Source organism: Condylostylus longicornis, unplaced genomic scaffold, assembly GCF_029603195.1.
Source record: "Condylostylus longicornis isolate FDR11 unplaced genomic scaffold, ASM2960319v2 ptg000004l, whole genome shotgun sequence".
Taxonomy (NCBI): domain Eukaryota; kingdom Metazoa; phylum Arthropoda; class Insecta; order Diptera; family Dolichopodidae; genus Condylostylus; species Condylostylus longicornis.
The window spans coordinates 18,893,824-18,913,644 of NW_026577973.1; the positions used below are offsets into that span (position 1 = coordinate 18,893,824).

The window sequence follows — 19,821 nt, forward strand, 5'->3', positions numbered from 1 at the left end:
AGAGATAGGTAAAAATTTTGTTCTACAAAAATAAGTTTCTAGTAAAGATCTATGTACGTATTAAATTTCAGCTTTCTATCTTTAAAAATGTAGAAGTTTTGTAAACAGACACACGGACAGACGGACGGAAGGACGGACGGACGGACGGACGGACGGACGGACGGACGGAAAGAGTGAAACTAATAAGCACTTTTTTTCAAAAAATTTTTGGAAAAGTGCTAAAAAAGAAAGACACAAAATACGTGAGTTTAAGTTAAAAGAAATGTAAAACTTAAAACGTTCAAATCATTATTAAGGATCCTCCAAAAAAAATGGAAACATACATACAAAAAAAAATTATAGAATTTTGATTTCAACTTGTGTAAGTAAGCATGCAAACTTGTGTAAATCTAGCAGGTGTATCTCTTCCAAATTAAAATAAAATTATCTTTTTTTTTGCTTAGAAAACCTTGAATTTTACCTAAACTTTTCCAATAAAGAGAATTTTGCTTTTTCTTGTAAATCCCTTTTAAGGTCATTAATCTCACCATCATAGAAAACTTATAAGAAAGTTACGAGTAATGTGGTGTAAACTTAGGTAAATTACAATTTCCTTTTTTTTTTCCTATTTTGGAGTCTTGTTTTAATTTTTTTGGTAAAGTTGTTTTTTTGCACATTACCTGAATATTTAAATATAATTTTGTTATGAATTTAATTTATTCTCGGAGGACGTTTAAAATAAAATAGGAATTTTTTAATAGCACTGTTGTTGTTGAACAAAAACAAATATAATATTTTCTATAAATTCGCCTTTTTTAAGATGGTTTGGAGGATAAAAAATTCGCAAACTTTAGTATGCTTGTAGATTTTGTATGCTGATTCATAAATGGAAGTATCCTGCTTTTTTCCGACTACTTTTCCTAACATACTCATAATAAATATGCACAAGAAAAATCTTAGGAATTCACCGAATCGACCGAATAATAAGTTGCGGAATATCATCAAACTTGTGCTACATTCTTTTATATAACGTATACTAACGACCTATAGCTGTGTGAGGTTTCTTTAATAAGTTATTCTAAATTGCATATACTTTGTAGTTCCTTATTTCGGAGAAAATTTTATGACCCAATAAATGGTATGTTTTTTGGTTACATTTGCAGTTTCTTTGTCAATACATGCTGTGTTAGGATCTGAAATTTTATTTTAGATGCAACATAATTATATGGAATTATCACAAATACTAAAACTATTTTGAATAAATTTAATCTTAACTCAAGACTTTAAAACTTTTACATACGATAAACATGTTAGGATTATTTTAAAAGGAATACTTTGAGATTATTAAAGAATATTACAAATTTTAGTCTTTCTCTGGATCTGGAAAATTTGAAGACCGATGTTCAAAAAATTGTCGAAAAAAAGTTGCAGCAATTTCTATTTTGGAGGTCCTTTTCACGATACGCGTTTTAACTATATTTGACAAATTGTTTTAAGGGAAAGGTACAGGGCTCCAGTTGTGCAATAAGAACGGAATAATCGAGCTCTATTTCAATACCGATCTGCGTGCAGTAAAAATATTTATCTGTGCCGAATTTCAAGTATAATTTTTTTTGTTGCATTACAATGAGCTGCTTAACAACAGATAGAGGGACGAACAAACGAACATAGGTAGATGAACTTAGAATTTGATTCCGAGCAAGAATATGTTGCATACTATATAAATTTTGAAAACGAAAAAAAATCTTTCGTTTTAAATAATTTCATATACAACTATGCGTCCTCAATATACTTTTGCACATAAGCAGTAAGTATTATGATAAAAAGGATAATAAAATTTAACTGATTGAATGAAAATAAATGTTTTTTATGTCAATCAATATACTGATGGATTGAATATTTATTTCATCAAATTATTCTCCGAAGAATACCTCACATTAATAACAACTAAATCACTTCATATTAAAGCAGAGAAAAGATAAAATTTTTAAAATATTTGCGGGCACAGGTAGATCGTACACAATACACATACATAACATACATACATACTTGCATATTAATATATATTTAGTGTATATGTATATAAAAATAAAATGAAGAAATTTTTCTCAAAATAAAAAAAAAATCTATAATAATAAGTTTTCAAGGATTTTAACTGAAGGCATAGAAAAATTTTTTATTTTCTTTACAAGGATTATTTTCTCTTTTATTACAATAAAAATATCAGAAGAAGAAAGAAAGAAACGGAAACGAGAAATTTTTTGACTTTTTTCTTTTGTTCCCAAATTCTTTCATTTTTAAAAATATTTTTTCTATTTTATTTTTTTCTCTCTCTGTTCGTGTGTGTGTGTTTTTTTTTCTATTTAAATGATGATAAATTAATTTATGTTTTAAGGCAATCAATATATGCAAAGAAGATTCTTAATCCTTATTACATAAAATATTTTTATTCGTGTACATTTTTATATTTATTTTCTGAAATATTTCATAAAAATTTATGTTAAATGCATAACCATAAAATAATTTAATCTTTAAAAAAATTGTAAAGAAATATTTTTACACATGACATATAAAATACGCGTATAGCGTTTATACCATTTTTTACTCATCCTTATTGGATTTAAAAATTATATTATGTATATATGGCTGTCATTAAATATTCATATAAATATAACCATAAAATTGAAAATGATATCGAGCAAACATACGTTCCTTATGTACCTACTATACAGTTTAAGAAGAAGAAAAATTGGAACCAACAAAAGTACAGATTTATTTTTGCTAATATATAATAAATATTCTCGTTATATGTATGCGATTGTGTTACATAACTGTAAGAAGGTTATATTCGTCTCTATACACACATTTAAGAAAATATTTAAATCAAAATTTCATGGGTACCTGCCTACATTCATATACAAGATTGCTTGTAGCATTTCAACAATTCAAATTTTGTATAAAAGAAAGAAAAAGGGAATAAAAGGAAAGGATCTGAAATCTCAAGATAAAAAAAATACTTTTCAAATTTTTGTTTACGATTTTCTTTTAATATTGACGTTGTTACTCAAAAATGAAAAAGGATACCTTTTGAATTGACAGCTGCTATCTTGGATATGAGGACTCAATTTCAAACAAAATTTGAAATATGCGAAATCAAAAAAAAAATAAATGAAAAATTTACGTTTTACTTGTTTTTTATTAAAAAAATTAAATTTTTGGCAAGTAATCCTGGTTATATCTTTATTATATCTACTATGAATTCTTCCTTGGACTGACACATTTGTTCTTGTAGAACTTAAAACAGCAACGATTGTAAAAAAAATTTCCATTAAAATATTTTATTTATTGTTATTTTTATTTTCGCTGTTAATCTCAATAAGAAGTTATTAAATTCAACAAATTTTATTAAGCTATTCTGAGATTAGAAAAGATGCCTACAAGAAAGCTCCTTGCATAAAATATTGAAAGGAATTTAAAATTTTACATACGGACATGTCATAAAACTATTGAATAAAATGAGAGTTATGTATTTTAATGCGAGCTACGGTTAATTTTCATACCCTTTATTTTTTAATTGTTGAGGTGTTTTTAAAGAGGCTTTTGAAACAACACAAAAATTTTGATATTTTTACAAACTAATTACAATAACAATAAAAACTAAATCGGTTCTTTCTAAACATAATAAAATATTGTTCATTTCTTTTGAAAAGACAGGCTAATGGATCGGATAGAGTGTTTTGTACAAGGGTGATGTTAAATTTTTCCAATTGATTTCTGCTGCATTTTGTTTTCAACTTATTTGAGATTTTTCCCTCGAACAAATGAAAATTATTCACGATCTTTTTATGCATCATAAATTTCATCAAATTTAAAACAAAAATTAATTTTTCAAAAAAACTATTTAGAATTTGCAAGGCAAGTGTCGCTTTTTCATTCCTATTTCATAAGCAGAGTGTATTTAAATCAAAAGAATTTGTAAAGCTCAGATCCAAATAGTTATAGGCTCAATAGTTCATTGCTTAATATTTGTAAAATATTTGAGTTTATTATTAATATATTTCTAACACAAAAAACAAAGAAAAGGGACATAATTTTTTTGAATCAGTTTGATTTTCGATACCGTCGTAGCACAACTCATACAATGACTCAACTTTCTTAATTGTTCGTAAATAATTACATGGAAACTTCCTTTGAATATTTAGGAAAAAAAAATAATTTGACGTAGTTTGACTAGACGTTTTAATTAAAAATTAATAAGACATGGTTGCCCAACTCATAATTTAAAATTAGTTAATAAATGAGTGATCAGGAATAAGGTTTTTGAAGTTGTTTGTTTTAAGAGATAGCATTCAAAAAAATTTCAAATTGAAAATGGCCTGCCGTAAGTTACGGTTAATTCATCAGTTTGATTTAATATTTTAATTATAGAACTTCTTTAGGCAAAAGTTTAATGACAAATTGTAGTACAGCATTTGCTGATGATTTAGAAATATACACATCAGATCAGGATCCTAATGTAGCGCAACAAAAATCGCTGTATTAATTGAATTAAGTAACAAAATATCGCGAGCATTAAAAGCTAACAAGGAAATTATAAAAAGTTTAATATTATTTAATTTAGAAATACAATACAAAAATCAAATTTTGACATCTAAAAACGATGGAAACAATTTCATATTAACAGTAAAATATTAAATATCTCAGAGTTTTTTACAACTGCTTTTTTAACATTATTTAAATTACTTTTATAATACCAAATATATAAATATATTGCATACATTTAGGGGCACAAGAAAAACATTTACAAAGACCTAAAAAAATTAGCGATAAATTGAACGGTTAAATTAGTGAATTAAAATAAATAATAAGATTTTTTAATGACATGACTTGTTGCTTTTATGGAATTTGAAGAGGGTTGCAGTTTCGGAAATATAAGGTTTTTAAAATTGAAATTTTACAAATTTCGACTGGCGATAACGAATAGATTGAGATAGGAAATAAAATTATGAATATTTGAGGATATTCTTATTTTTAAAACAAAACCGTGTCAATTCTAAAACTTAAATAGTCAAATAAATTTTGTCCGGATGTCGGATCTTTCTTATTTTTCCATATTTTTTTGTTTTACGCTTAATTGAATTCGTGTTCGAAATTTGCTACTCTCAACAGTTTTACAATTTCTGGAAGAAATAAATTACTGTGACTGGAAGAGTACTAGTTCCCATGAACGTTCTATAAAGTAAATGAAAAATTTAAACTTGTTATAAACAAATTTCAAAGTCTGCCCTAAAATTCACAATGTAATCCGGTTTCCTCTTTTTTATTAAAATAAAATTTAAGTATTGATTTTTTACCTATTCATCTTCTTTTATTTTAATTTATTTTTTTTTATTCTACAAAGATGAAATTAAAATGAGAACACTAAATTGGTATGAAGTTTCAAATTAAAACCATAAATTTATAATAGCGCCCATGAGAAAATTAAAAAAGTAAGCAAAAAAACAAAAGTAAAAATAAAAAAGAAAATATAAAAAAAATTGTGGTCGAAAATATTGAATTACTTTTTTTTTATAATTTGTTTTTTTTTTCGGAAACGGATTCCCAATGAAAACCCTTTAAAACGAATAAAAATAATTTTGATTAAAATAATAAAATGGTCAGAGAATAATAAAAACAAAAAAATCGGAACCCGTTTAGTAACGTTTTGCTTTTATGCGTTGGTAATGGCGTTTCATTAAAATTAGGGAGCTTTTTCGCCGTTTTTTGTTATTGAATCCTTTTTTTATTTTAAATAAAAAAATTCCATGTATAAATATTTTTTTTTTGTTATGACTGTTGTTTTCTTTCTCTCTGTGATACTCACTTACACAATGCATAACTATAGGCGCACGTATATGCGCCTATATATACTGAATAAATTTATTATAAACGAATTTTTTTTTCTTTTCGTTGAGCGTAGGTAGAATAATGGAATACTTAATTTAACCGTTTTGATGTCCTTGAAAACAAAAAACACAAAAAAAGCCAAAAACAGATTTCGTTTTGTTTTTCTGTTGTTGTTGTTGCTGTGTTTTTTTTGTACATGAAAAATATAATTTTCATCAATTCACTTAACAAATTTTCATTTTGGTTTTAATAATAAAAAAATTTTACTTTGAAATATGAGCACGAGAAATTTTGCTTAATTTTTATTTTGATCATAAATTTGATTGTTTTAAGAAATGAAAATATGAGCACAATGCATGATAATTTGTTATTTGCTGCTGTCATGAATTAATTTTCAATAATCGAGATCCAAAGAATGAACATTGTTAATTCATGCTCATTAATATTAAATGAAAATGGAATGACAACATTGAATTAAAAGCATACAACACTACAAAATTGAAAGTTTGTCATATTTGAAGTCAAATTCATTTTATTTATAATGACAGCTTTTTGACTTTCCTATTGTGTTGTGAGTTTTATGCTATTAGGGATCTGTAATGTTATTTCTAAAATTGAGGTTAAAAGCAAATTTAAGGTTTTAATAAACAGGAACGCGTAACGGCTCACAAAGTGAGCCGTACACTACATATTCGGAGGTATTTATAATTGTATTTAATTTTTATTGCTAGACTCTTTGTTAATTGATTCAAATAAGGCATTCGAAATTAAAATGAATTTTATTTTATTAGAGTTCGGGCGAATATGATTCGATTTTTTAAATATTTTTGACAGCAAAACGAATTGAACCAAGTACTAATTGAGAGAAATAATATTGCATATATTTTATTAGAACGAAAATTGGTTTAAACTTATAAGAGCTTTTTACTTTAGCCTATAGTCAGCTATACTAAGCAAGAATACGAAAGCTTTACAAAAAATATTCTACACTATTGCATTCAATTTGAATAATAAATTTGGTAGCTTTCAACTTAATTGAAATCAATTATATTTAATTGTACGATCGAATATTATTAGTACGATGACATTAGAAGTCTGTTGATACATTAATGTTTTAATACTGTTATTGTGCAATTTTCAAGAAATATGATATCAGTTAAAAGTGAGGTCCATAATGTTCTTGATGATTCAAGAAAATGAAAATTGCCTGATTCAATTCAAAATTAAACTACAAGGAGAGTTCATTTAACAATTTTGAACAGCCATTTTAGAAGAAATCATATATGTACTTAAATTATAAAATAGCTAAATTAAAATGATGACTTACATACTTAACTTCACAACAATTTTATATTTTGGTCCCCCTGTCAGATGAGTGACAGTGAAAATAACTTTCACAATGTTAAAATATTATTTTTCATATTATCCATTTTTTATAATTTTCAAATATTTTTGTACATATGTGTGTGTGTGTGAGTTCACCATTATCCGATTTGTATTTAAATACTTCCTTACTACTTTTTTATCTATAACAATGTACTATTTTTATTTCATATAAATAAATTATATATTTTAATACACAATATAATAATCGTAAATACAGACACCTACACATGTATAGCTATATACATATACATAGTATGTGAAAAAATATATGAATAAAAGAGCAAATACAGAAAGATTCAAAAATAAGATTCTTAAATGCTTTACAAACACAATTTTATTTTTGAAAATTTCAAATTATTTCCTTAAGTCTTTTTATATGATTTCAATTTAAAATTGATCTAGCCAGTTTACTTAAACTAAAATAAGAATGAATACAAATTGGAATTTTTTAAATAGAAAAATTAAGAAGAAAAAAATGTTTCTGAATTTTATAAAATTCAGTTTAAAAATTAAAACTCTTAACAAAACTTTTCATCTTAACTATAGAAAGGATAATTTAAAATAATTATTCAAATTATTTATTTCAATAAAATCAATTAAAATGTTAAGAAAAATTTCTAAATATAATTTTCAAGTTTGCGTGATGTTTGTGTTCTGAGAAACAAAAATCTTTATTTTGCTTTCGCAGCTAGTTATTGAAGCAATGAAAGAGGAAATTATAAAGTTATGAAAATAAAAAAGAAAAATTAGTTTTATACATTAATCCTCTATGCTTTTCCAAAAGGATTAATAACGAAAACTATTAAATTATTGAATTAAATTCGAATTTGTAATGTTGAAATAGTGAAAGGATAATAGTGAATTCACAGAAAAAAATTTTTTTGTAGTTAAATTTTTTATAAAAAGATTCATCTCACTTATATCAACAAGTAAATTCAATAAAAATATTTTTAATTATAAATAGAAAAAAAATTGCATAACGATAGGCGAACTTTAATTATCAAATAAATATTGATTTTAATGACTTATAAAATTTTAGACGTTACATACAAATTAAATAATTTTTTTAATTCAATTTAATGAACCAAGTTTATAACAACTTTTCTTGGTAAAGAAAATAAAGACTGTATTGTACTGCGCCATATACATCGCAAGCTAAATATGACATTTTATGCTAGAGATTTTAAAAATTTTCTTGTTTACTTCTATTAGCTAATCATTTTAGCGCTTACAATTGAGAACTCAAATAAAAATTGAGTTTATTTTGAAAATTAGTATACGTTTAATTTAGCAGGCACTTGCAATTTTTTAAGAATTCTTCTTTCAATAACTTGTATGGCTATAGCACAAATGAATTTTAATAGAAGACACGTTAATTTTATTGTATTGCAATGCGGGTTAAATTTAAAAAGGCATAAATTTTTAACCAAATATTGGAATTAATTCTCATAAAATTGACTCACATTCTATGTATTGACTCACATATTGTGTTTTAAAATTTTATGTAAAATGAGCTTTGCCCTCGGTAAAGTAAAAGTGAATTTTAATATAAAAATATTTTGCTAACAATTCTAGTTGCTTTTACGCGATATGTAATTTTTTCCGATAAAAATTCTCTAAAAGAATTAAAATTATCCAATAAACGAAATTTTTATGAATAAAGTTGGGTCAAACTAAATAAAATAATGGTTTGTATTGTAGCACTCTTCTCTTCAACAAGTGAAAATATTGCTTTTAAAAATAATTTATATGTACCTAACACACTATTAAAATTATTTTCATTTATATACGAAACTATTTCTAAGATTGCATATATTTCGGGTGAACGGGAGATTGGTAAAAATTATGCTCTACGAAAATTAGTTTCTAGTAAAAATCTATATGTACATATAAAATTTCAGATTTCTATCTGCAAAGGGTGTAGAAGTTTTGCAAACAGACACACGGAAAGACGGACGGACGGACGGACAGACAGAGTGGAACTAATATGCACTTATTTAAAAAATTTTTTGGAAAAGTGCTAAAAACTAAAATATTAAAAATATAAATTATGAGAAGTACTGTAAAATCATTATAAAGCGAAAAAGTTATTTGTATGCACACTAATTTCTTACTTTAGTATAGAATCTAGATTTTTCAGAACATTTTGAATTGTGTATTTTCTGTGCTTGAATATACAAGTATAAATTGTAATTTGTTCTTGAGCACGTAAATTAAATTAAGCGTGAATCATTCAAATATGTAAAAAATGTAATTAAATTCTAAAATATTCAAATTTAAAATAATTTATGAAATATTCAAAGTAAAATGCTGAAAAGAAATTTCGACGTATAATTTATATAGTTTTCCGTTTATAAGCAATAAATTTTAGTGAAAAATTTCCACAATTATATATTTCCCAGGTATTTTTATAAAAATATTCCTTGAAAAATCTAGGAAAAAAATTTAATCCCCCTTGATGTTTTAATTATTTTTGATGCTTTCGTGCCAAGGAACGATGTACATAGCCTAAAATAATTGACCTTTTAGAACTTTATTGTAGATTCACTTGGACTCAACACAAAAAAATTAACTGGTGCTTTTTTGCAGCTGGATTTTAATATTTTTAGGAGAATGAATTCCCAGAACAATTATTTTAATTTTTCGAGCGTGTCAATTGCTAAACGAGATTTTACAATTTGTATTCTCTGGAGTTTCCCATTAATTTCTAATTATTTTTAATGTTTCATTAATGACATTTCAGCCGAAATTCAATTTAAAAGCTTACTAGTTCAAAGGAATCGAAAGCAAATTCATTTTCCATTTTTATACACGTATGTATGTATAGTTGAATCGAATATATAATAAATAGTAGTTAGCAAAAAATAGTGGTAAAAGTTGTATAGTAAACGTTAAACATATTAATTGAAAAATCGTTCTCCTGTGAACAGTTTACATTTTCTATTCTCTTAATTTCAAGCTATAATTCTACTTAGCTTAATTTGAATATTTTATGATGCAAAAATTTAGGACACAACGGCATCTAGGCAGTGTTGTTTTTTTAACTCGTTTCTCTGGAAGTTCGGTAAAAGCTGACTGTTCACAGAAAATTAAATTTGTTTTGCATAAGATTATTGAACTGTACATGAAAATTATACCACATTTTGTCTAAACAAATTTTGTTTCTATAACTCATGCATTCTCTTAAATTTAAACACCCTGCACCTATTCCATATATAAATTTTTATGTTTTATATTTCTTTATCATTTTCATAAATTTTTTATTTAATTAGTTTGAATTTGTTTTTTATATCTCTTGGATACATATTGTAAAACGGAATAAAATGAAAAATTTAAAGAATATTAAATTTTAAATTTACAAATTATCTGCCAAAATCCTGTATATTTTTGTATATAGAATACATATGGTATACACACGTATAAACAAATGTGATAAGAATAAAATGTAAGAGTAAAATTAGAAATAAAAATTTTTATTTCTCTTATTTGAGTTTTACAAAAAATTTTTTATGTAGTTTTATTATTATTATTTTTTTCAGTGTACTTGATGACGTAACAACAACAAAATTATACTACACATTAAAAAATTTTCTATAAAATTTTTATTATATTAAAAACAAAATTTTTGAAATTTTATTTTTGTTTTTACAATAAATTGAAAATTTCTTTATATAATTCCAAATGCTTGTAATGCTTGTATGTGATTCTATAACGTTACAATATGTATACACGTACATATTATATAAAACATGTTTATGTACACTATATTGATTATATATATGAACAACACATTTAAAATTACAACATGCGCAAATTTTACCATAATGTGTGAAAATATTTGTAAATTTTTTTAAATTCTTTTTACATATTTTTATTTTTGGAAAATTTTATTCTTCATATATGTGTGTATTTGACTATAAGTATAGAAGAAGAACCCCCCCACCAACAATTTATTTCTGTTAATTTTCAGTATCTATAAGTAGATGTACTTAAAAGCAATAGAAAGTAGTTAAATAAAAATGCAAAACATTTTTCATTCTTTTCTTTTCGTACATTTCTGACATTTTGTAATATTTTTAATATCCTTTTTATGCCTTTTATGGTATGTTTATTTGTATAAGTAATTATATTTTGTATTGTTTCTTTATAAAATATTCAAAGTTTGTAATATACGACTGTTTATGTGTGTATATATTTTTTTTATTATTCTTATAATACAATTGATATGCCGTGTTGTAACACTTTTATTATATTATTTTCAGAATTAGAAACGAAAAAACAAAATAAAATCAATTTTCCGAAAATGCTGTACATTATATATATATATATACACATTTATAAAACCATTTCACCTGTATACATATTTGCTTATTATAATATTTTTATCTTCTCTTTTTTTTTAAATACACACAATTACTAATACATACGCAGAATATTTCCTTTCTGTTATACACAATACAGAATATGTGCAATATTCTGTTATAAAAATTCGTAAGGATGAGTTGATTGCTTGAACTTGTTTTGTTTTCATTGTTTGTTCTTTTTTTCTCAAAAGGAAAAATATTTTATAATTCTTCCGTTTAGTTTTTATTATATTTTTTTTGTATTCCTTTATTTTCCATTTTTTTTTCGCTTTTTTATTTGTTTCTTTTTTCCTTTAATGGTTTACTTGTATTTGAGAAAATTTTTATACACATAGAGCACACCAGGGTAATCAAAAAAAGCTTCTTCTAGCCAGATAGATATTACCTTTTGCTGCGGCCTGGTCGGATTTAAAACGGTCCGCCAAACAAAAATAAAAAAAAATTCAAAATTTAAAGTAAAAAAAAAAAATTTTTTTTTGTGTTATTACAAAATTTTATATATATATTTTGTATATATATACTGTAAAAATATATAAGTATATACATATACATATATATATAAATACTTTAATTTTTTCGTAATTTTTTTCCAAATTATTCTTAATTTAGTTTTTCTGGTTTTAAAATAAAAAATAATCGTTCGTAGTACGTCAAAAAAATTAATTAAAATTTCGATTGAATGTTTAATTCGAGTTGCAGTAAATAAAAAATACCTGGGAAATATATAAGATATAATAAATATATACATGTATATACATATATCTATGAAACAGAAAAAAAAAGGAAGAAGTTTCCATAAGTAGTAGGGGGAATTCAAAAGTGGGTCAAAACATATATGAAAATTTTAAAAGAAAGAAAAATACCATTTAAATTCGGCTATCGGAAAAAAAAATTCTAAAAAAATAAAAAAAAAAATTAAATTTTATTGCACACGGCTTTTAATTTTCCTTAATTTTTACAAGAGCATTGAGCGCTTTTCCAATTTGAAAATTTTATTTCATAAAATTTACAAAATTAAAAAAATATTTGAAACCAAAAAAATGTAAAGAAAACACAAAGTTTCTTAAACACTAAAAAAAAGTGTGTACCCCAGTTTCAAAAAATCAAAAAAAAAAAGAAATTTAATTGTGAAAAAAAAAAAATTTTAAATTTAAAAAAATCAAAAAATTGTAATCAACGCTTTTTCCAATTGTTAAAGTTCGTAACCATTAAATAGAAAAAGTGTGTTTTCGAAAAATTTATTAAAAATTTTAAATTTTATTAAAAAAAAAGAATTAAATATTACTGTTAAATAAAAAAATAAAAAAATATAATTAAATTTTTTTAATATTAAAAAAAAAATAAAAAAAAGTGATTGCAATATAAAATAAAAAAAGAGAGGACAGTGGCGTCTTCAGAGGGTAATCAAGGTGCACCTGCCAGTGCTGCTGGTACTGGTAATCAAAATACAACTGGTGGTACATCGACTGGTGAATCCGGAGCCCTGTTTTCAAAACTAAGTGGAACATTATTATCGGGCCCAAATTCACCTAGACGTGTGGTTTCAAATATTCGTGGATTTTTATCAAAACGTATTGAAAGTGTTACTATCCCTGACACAGGTAAATATTAACAAAATATCTATATAAAAGTATTATTAAAAATAAATATTAAAAAATATTTTAAATTAATTATTTGAAAATTTGTCTTAACAATAAAAAAAAAATAAAAAGAAGAACATTAATTAAAATAAAATTTTTAACATTCAATTACAGAAATTTTCTAAAAATAATAACAAATCCTGCTTTAGTGATTGCATAAAATAGAGAAAATATATTTTTTTTGTATTCGAAATTGTTATATAAATAATTAATTTAATTTCTATATTTAAATGTACTTGTTCATGTGTGCGTGTTTATTTAAAGTAAAAATTTTTATTTAAAAATACAATGAGAAAAAATTTTTTTTATTATAGTATTAGTGTGTGTTTGTATGAGAATAAAGCATTTTATATATAATGATGAGCTTTTTTCTAAAATAACGGAGAGTTAGTAACGGTATCATTAGCTTAATTTTGTAATAGAGGAAAAAAAAATAAATGAAATAATTTTTTTCTTTTACCTGTTCAAAATATTTGTATGGATGTGTGTGTTTGCATACATTTGCAATTATTGTACCTAATGTAGATTTGAATATAATTTTAAAATAAAAATAATCTATAAGGATTTCTAAGTCAAATTGTACTTGTATTAGTATACAAATTGCACACAAGAAAACAAATTAATTGATTTCTATAAATTTCGAATTTGAAAGCAAATTTTAAAAGTTCACACGTATGTGTGCATCTATGTAGGCATATTTTATAAATTGTCCGTATGTAATGTTTATATAAGAATCATTTATATGTTTTACATTCAAGAGAGCACAATTATTCAAAAGTACTGTGTAAAAAATTCGAGTACAGGTATATTAAAATCACGTATGATGTAGTATTGCATATACCAAAAGCACATTAATACATATTCACATATACTATAATAAAATAATCAAGTAGATGTGAGAGAACATAAGCTTGTATTTATAATTTTAAAAGTAAATAGCAGTTATTTGAATCATCATGAGTTTTTCAATAGATTAGGGTGTAATTTTCATTTATTTAAAAAAATTTGAATTAAATTATTTTCTTTATTTGGTTTCTTTAATTCTGTACTATAATATGATAATTGATTTACTCAAAAACCAGGAGACATCCTCTTTTTAGTAATTCTTAAATCTTGTTTGAAATTTGATTTTTAGAATGTGAAATTTTCTAGAAAACTTACTTTATTACGTAATAGTTTTTGCGTAATTTATTAATTTTTTTATTTCTGTTATACGACGTCATCATACCATTGTTATATATACTTATACAATTATGTGTTAATAATGAAAATTAATTGTTACAAAATATTTGCAGAATTTTTTTTAAATTTTCCAAAAAAAAGAATCAATGGTTCTTCTTAGGTAAATTTTAGTTCGCAAACTAATTGAAATTTAAATATCAAGTAAAAATTTTTAAAAATCTATAAAATCTTTTATTCTCCTTATATTTCAGTTTATTTTAAACGAAATTTTTTATTGCACACCACGGTACCATAGCATGAAATGTGCTATTTAAATTATTTTAAGCTTAATAGATGATAGGTTCAAATTAAAAATCAATACGCAAATTGTAATATTTTACGATATTTAATGATTACTAAATAAATAATGCAATTGGTTTCCAAAAAATATTAATTTTTTTTCGGGAATTTAACAAAAAATATGCGGTAAATTAATATTATTGCATACTTTTGGGATATTGTGCACTAAGAAACTGTATAATACAAAATTTCATATAAAACTTCATAAATTTCAGAGAAAATTCATGAAGAATAAAAAAATCACTCCTGAACTGTATTTCCTTTAGGTTTCTCTTCTGATTCCGAATACATTTTCACATTATTCAATTTGAGTTTACTTCTGTAGCAATATGAACTAATGACACCGTGGCAAAAGATTTTCTTGGGCTTATAAAAGCGATTTAACCGTAGTTTAAATTCTAAGTCTTATTGCCAAAAATATTTTGTTAAAGACATCAGATACTTATCTTTTTTTCTCCATATTTCTTAAAGACTCTCTTTTATGAGTTTTTACATGTCTTTAATTTTTGAAAAACAATCACAATTTTTTTTTTTTTATTATGTGTGTAATATTTTGTACCACTATAAAATGGAAAACGCCTCTTAAAAATTTTCTAGTTTCGAATTTGAAAACGGTATAGTATAAATAATCAATATTTTTTTAATTTAATTTATAAATTAAATTTTGTTCAATATGCTTATGGAACCAATGCCATTTAGAATCAATGCCATTTCTTTCTACATTTATGGAATTTTAAATGTTAAAATACATAAGCACATTAGTACACTCTTGTTTACATTTCATGACCATTTAACATTACCTAGATTACAATAATTAATCACTTTTGTACTATAATTAATTTAATTAACAATTATTTATTTTGTTCTTGCTAAGATATTAATCTAACTCGTAACTCAAATATTATAGAGCTACTGAAATACTTTCGAATTTTAAGCATATTTCTAACAAAATTGTAAAATAAACAGAATAATTCGTTTGTCCGCCTGGAAATTTATTCGAATTGGAAATTTCAACGATTTGAAATTTTTTTTCAGTTATTTCAGGTTCCGAAATATTTTAAATTGTGAGTTTCTTCTTTCTTCTAAATTCTGAACTTATTTTTTCTAAAGTATTAGTTTTATAGAAAAATGCAAGAACATAAAAAAACAAGGGACTTCTTGCCAAAACAACATCTAACATGCTCTAATGTATTACTCTTCTAATAGATCCATTGTGTGGCTAAAAGGTTTAAGGCATTCAATTTATATTCCTATGTTATTAAATGTTACTATAAAAGGGAATTTTGTTCTTTCAGTTTCTTACTCAATACGATTGTTAATTCCTAATTTAATGAATTGTTAGAATGAAAACTGCTACTTTACGAATCATTTTTTTAAATTGGCTCTTCTTCCTATTTTGTTTTCTTATTTCATGTTTTATTCATTGTCCAAAATAAATTAAATAATTTTTAGTTTAGTTGCAAAGCAAAAAATGTATTCTAAACAATAACTTGCTGCCTTAATTTCAGTTACGGTCATTAATAAAAAAAGTGAATAAATGGAATGGTTTTCCACTTTACATAGTTTACATAGCCACATCGTGCAATATAAAAACTCAAAATTATCTTAGAATCTTTAATAAATTTTAATTATTAAAATAATCTGTGGAAAATAAGCATGCGACCGTCTACATACATTTTTTACTTTATAGGAAAGTGTTAACATTTTAATTTAATGTTTAAACTTATTTAAAATTAATTATAATATTATTTAATTATCTAATGGGATAATTGATCGGTAAAAAATTTTCGATAGCAAAAAGATAAATTGAATTCTGGCAAAGGACATTTTCACATTTAATATAATTTGTTATACGTTCATAATCGAATTATCCTTCAATTTCAATTCAATTTTTTCCCTCATAATAAAATTTTCTTCTGAGAAACATCGTCTCTGACAGCATCATTTAATGTTGATTGACAGATATCAGAAAATGTTCAAAAACATTGATTAAGGTAACGACAAAATATTATAAATTAAATTTTTAAAAAGGGTACAAAATGAAGACATGAAATTTGAAAATTCTTATTATAAAATTATTGTTACCTGTGTATTAAAAAGGATTGTATATACATACGTACAAGTGTACATAATTTATATTTGAATAATCAAAGAGTGATGCAAAGAAGATGTAAGTGTTGTCGTTGCTTCAGAAATAATTTTGTATATAATTTAATCGAATTATTGTTCTTTTTATTAATTAAAAGAATTAATTGAAATAATAACTATAAATATTTCAATTGTTATTAAATAAGCTCAATTCGTACATATTCCGACGATCTTGAATTTAATTGGTCATAATGATTTTTTATGAATGGTCGAAAATAGAATTTTAGAAGAAATTTAAAGTAAGCCGAATAATTTGGGTTAGTATAGACGTAAATTAAGTATCATGAGATCACAAACTTACTTAAAAAAATTAAAACAAACAGCAACTCCATATCTGGAAAATCAATATTTAAAAGGTATCAATATTTTTCCTGCAGCTCAAATATTTTCCTGCAGTTTAAACATTTTCCTGCAGTTGTTGTAGAATAAGGTATACACTTCCTATAAAAATGAAGTATTCGAAAAACTTTCTTTGTTTTTCTATCAATTTCAATTTCTGCCTACAATTTCACAGAACACAGAACTCTATAAGAAAGTGTCGAATTGGAAATTGAGCCTTTAAAGCCAGTTTATATGATAATAAGAGAATAATTTCAGTAGATAATTTTATGAACCTAAAAATAAACAAGGAGCTATAGCTGTAGCAGATTGTTATGGCGATAAAAAAAAAATTGTTAGCAGAAATTTAAGCTGCTTTACAAGTTACGTCTTAGATCGATTACTATTTCTGTTTCTTTAATTTGATATTTCAAAAATTTGCTATTTTACAAACCATATGAGTTTGACCGATTTAATTTTATTGAATATTTGAGTTTGATTTCTCGTATTATCCTAAACAAAGATGCACTTTGTTAAAAAATCAGCTTTGTTTTGTACTGGATAGTTAAATACTGGAAAACTTGGACAAAACCATACTCATTTTTCAGTTTAGCTTCAACAATGTAAGAGCTGAAAAAAAAAATAGGTCAGTAATTAGTAAAGCACAAAAGTCTTTTGCATGAGATACACATTGCTATACCTTTTGGTATACCTTTTACAGGGTATACCTTTTGGACAATTGATGGATAAAGAACAAACTTAAAAGTAAATATGAACAAAGATTATTCAAATTTTAAATATTAACCTTAATTTATAGTATAAATTTATAAATAGGGAGTTCTACTATTCCGAATTTGTATTTAAAATTTGATCGACACTCAAAAATTCATAGAAAAATTCTAAATAGCACAATCTGCAATTAAAAACTGACAAATTTACTTAGGCAAAAATTACAAAAATTTTATAAAATTCCAAATTACAAAAAGTGACAAATTTTTTTATAAAATACTGCTGATATGCAATTTCTTAATGCAATGATTTTAAGTAATTATAGAAATTAGTTAACAAAGTCTTTTACAAATTTCAAAAAATTCGCTTTGCTTACTTTTGTTCGCCATGAATAAGTATTGTAAAAAATTATTATTCCACTTTCCAATATAACTTCCCGTATTGCTTGTAACTTCACAACATTTTTATTATAAAATAATTACAATTGCAATAATAAATTACTAATTTTTTATTTTCGAATTTCAAATATAATTTGGGAAAAAAAAAGTACTTACAATATGCTACAATTGTGAAAATTATAGGCTTGAAACTTGTTATTATTGAATTTTGAAAATTCTATTGTGTTTACACACATATACAATCCTATATATAAACACATACACCTACATAAATATATACAAATATGTGTACAAAATGCATGTACATATTAAAGAAAACGATAAATTTTTCTTAATATTTTTTTTATGTACGTTTGAATGGTAGATGTTGTTTACTATATTAGTGTGTGTGTTAAATAAATGATATCCTTTGAAAATAGGCTACAGGAAAGCTTTCATTTTGTTTTCCTTTGTTTTTGATATTACATACATCTAAGATTGATATGACATATGTACACCTCTACATTAACAAAAAAAATTAAATGATATTATGGTTTTTTCACAAGGGAAAAAAACCTATTGTTCTTACAATGCCTTCATTAATAAATATTTAAGTACATAATGTATTTACATATATACACATACTTGTATACATTGGAAACCTAATCGACCATTTTCAATATTTCACTTCATATTTGACGAGACTCTTTCCTTTAGGTTACAAATGAATTTGACTTTTTATTAAACTTAATAAATCGTACAAGCTTACACTACTGATTAAAAGGAATTTTTTTTATACAAGCAGAAGAGTAAATTGCGTGTTAAAGAAAAAAAAATTTCCAATTTGTTTTAACTTTAATATATATGAATGTATATATTGGATATATTATATACATACTAAGATATTTAGCCAATATTGGTATAAAAATTACCCAATATTAAAATAATACAGTAAAAGGTTAAATGTAGCCTAATTTGAGGCATGCGCCCTCATATTTTTACTAATGAAAAAAAAACATTGGTTTTTTTATTCTGTTTATTATTTTGGTTATAAATAGAAAACTTTTAATTTGCAATATTTGTAGGTCTTTTATTTTGTTTTAAGTTTTTAATTAATATTTTTTGTTTCGCCATAATGAGAATTTTATGGAAATTTATAAATTTTCTGAATTCTTTTTCTGCAAACGTATTTAATAACAGGTTTGATATTATTCTTTTAGTACTTTATTAATGGGACTTACAAAGCACTGTTTGAAACAAATTTAATAAAAATTGTGAAATGTAAATTTTTGGGAAGAAATGTTAATTTCATTGAATTTTAAAAATAAAAAGTTTACGAAAATTTTTTCATCTATTGGAAAAAGATTTGAAATTTTTTCCTAAAAGCTCTTATGAAATGTTGCAAATTTTGAACGTTTTATGGGAAATTTATGAGCGTGTCAAAAAAGTATTTTTAAAACCATATTTTAAACA

At 24.0% G+C, this 19,821-nt stretch overlaps 2 protein-coding genes across 3 annotated transcripts in view; both read left to right on the plus strand.

The window, feature by feature from the left end:
• Window positions 1-11,944: 11,944 nt before the first annotated feature.
• LOC129611316 (vesicular acetylcholine transporter) overlaps window positions 11,945-19,821 on the plus strand; it is a 43,176-nt gene continuing 35,299 nt past the window's right edge. Inside the window, exons 1-2 of one of the 2 annotated variants that reach the window (XM_055524400.1) lie at window positions 11,945-12,031; window positions 12,225-13,216. The gene's annotated coding sequence lies outside the window, so the exon portion shown is untranslated. Of the gene's footprint in view, window positions 12,032-12,098; window positions 12,152-12,224; window positions 13,217-19,821 lie in introns of those variants that run through there. The other variant, XM_055524408.1, reaches the window with a different exon arrangement.
• The window catches only part of LOC129611329 (choline O-acetyltransferase), a 120,885-nt gene continuing 114,039 nt past the window's right edge, over window positions 12,976-19,821 (plus strand). The window contains exon 1 of the mRNA XM_055524420.1: window positions 12,976-13,216. The gene's annotated coding sequence lies outside the window, so the exon portion shown is untranslated. The remainder of the gene's footprint in view (window positions 13,217-19,821) is intronic.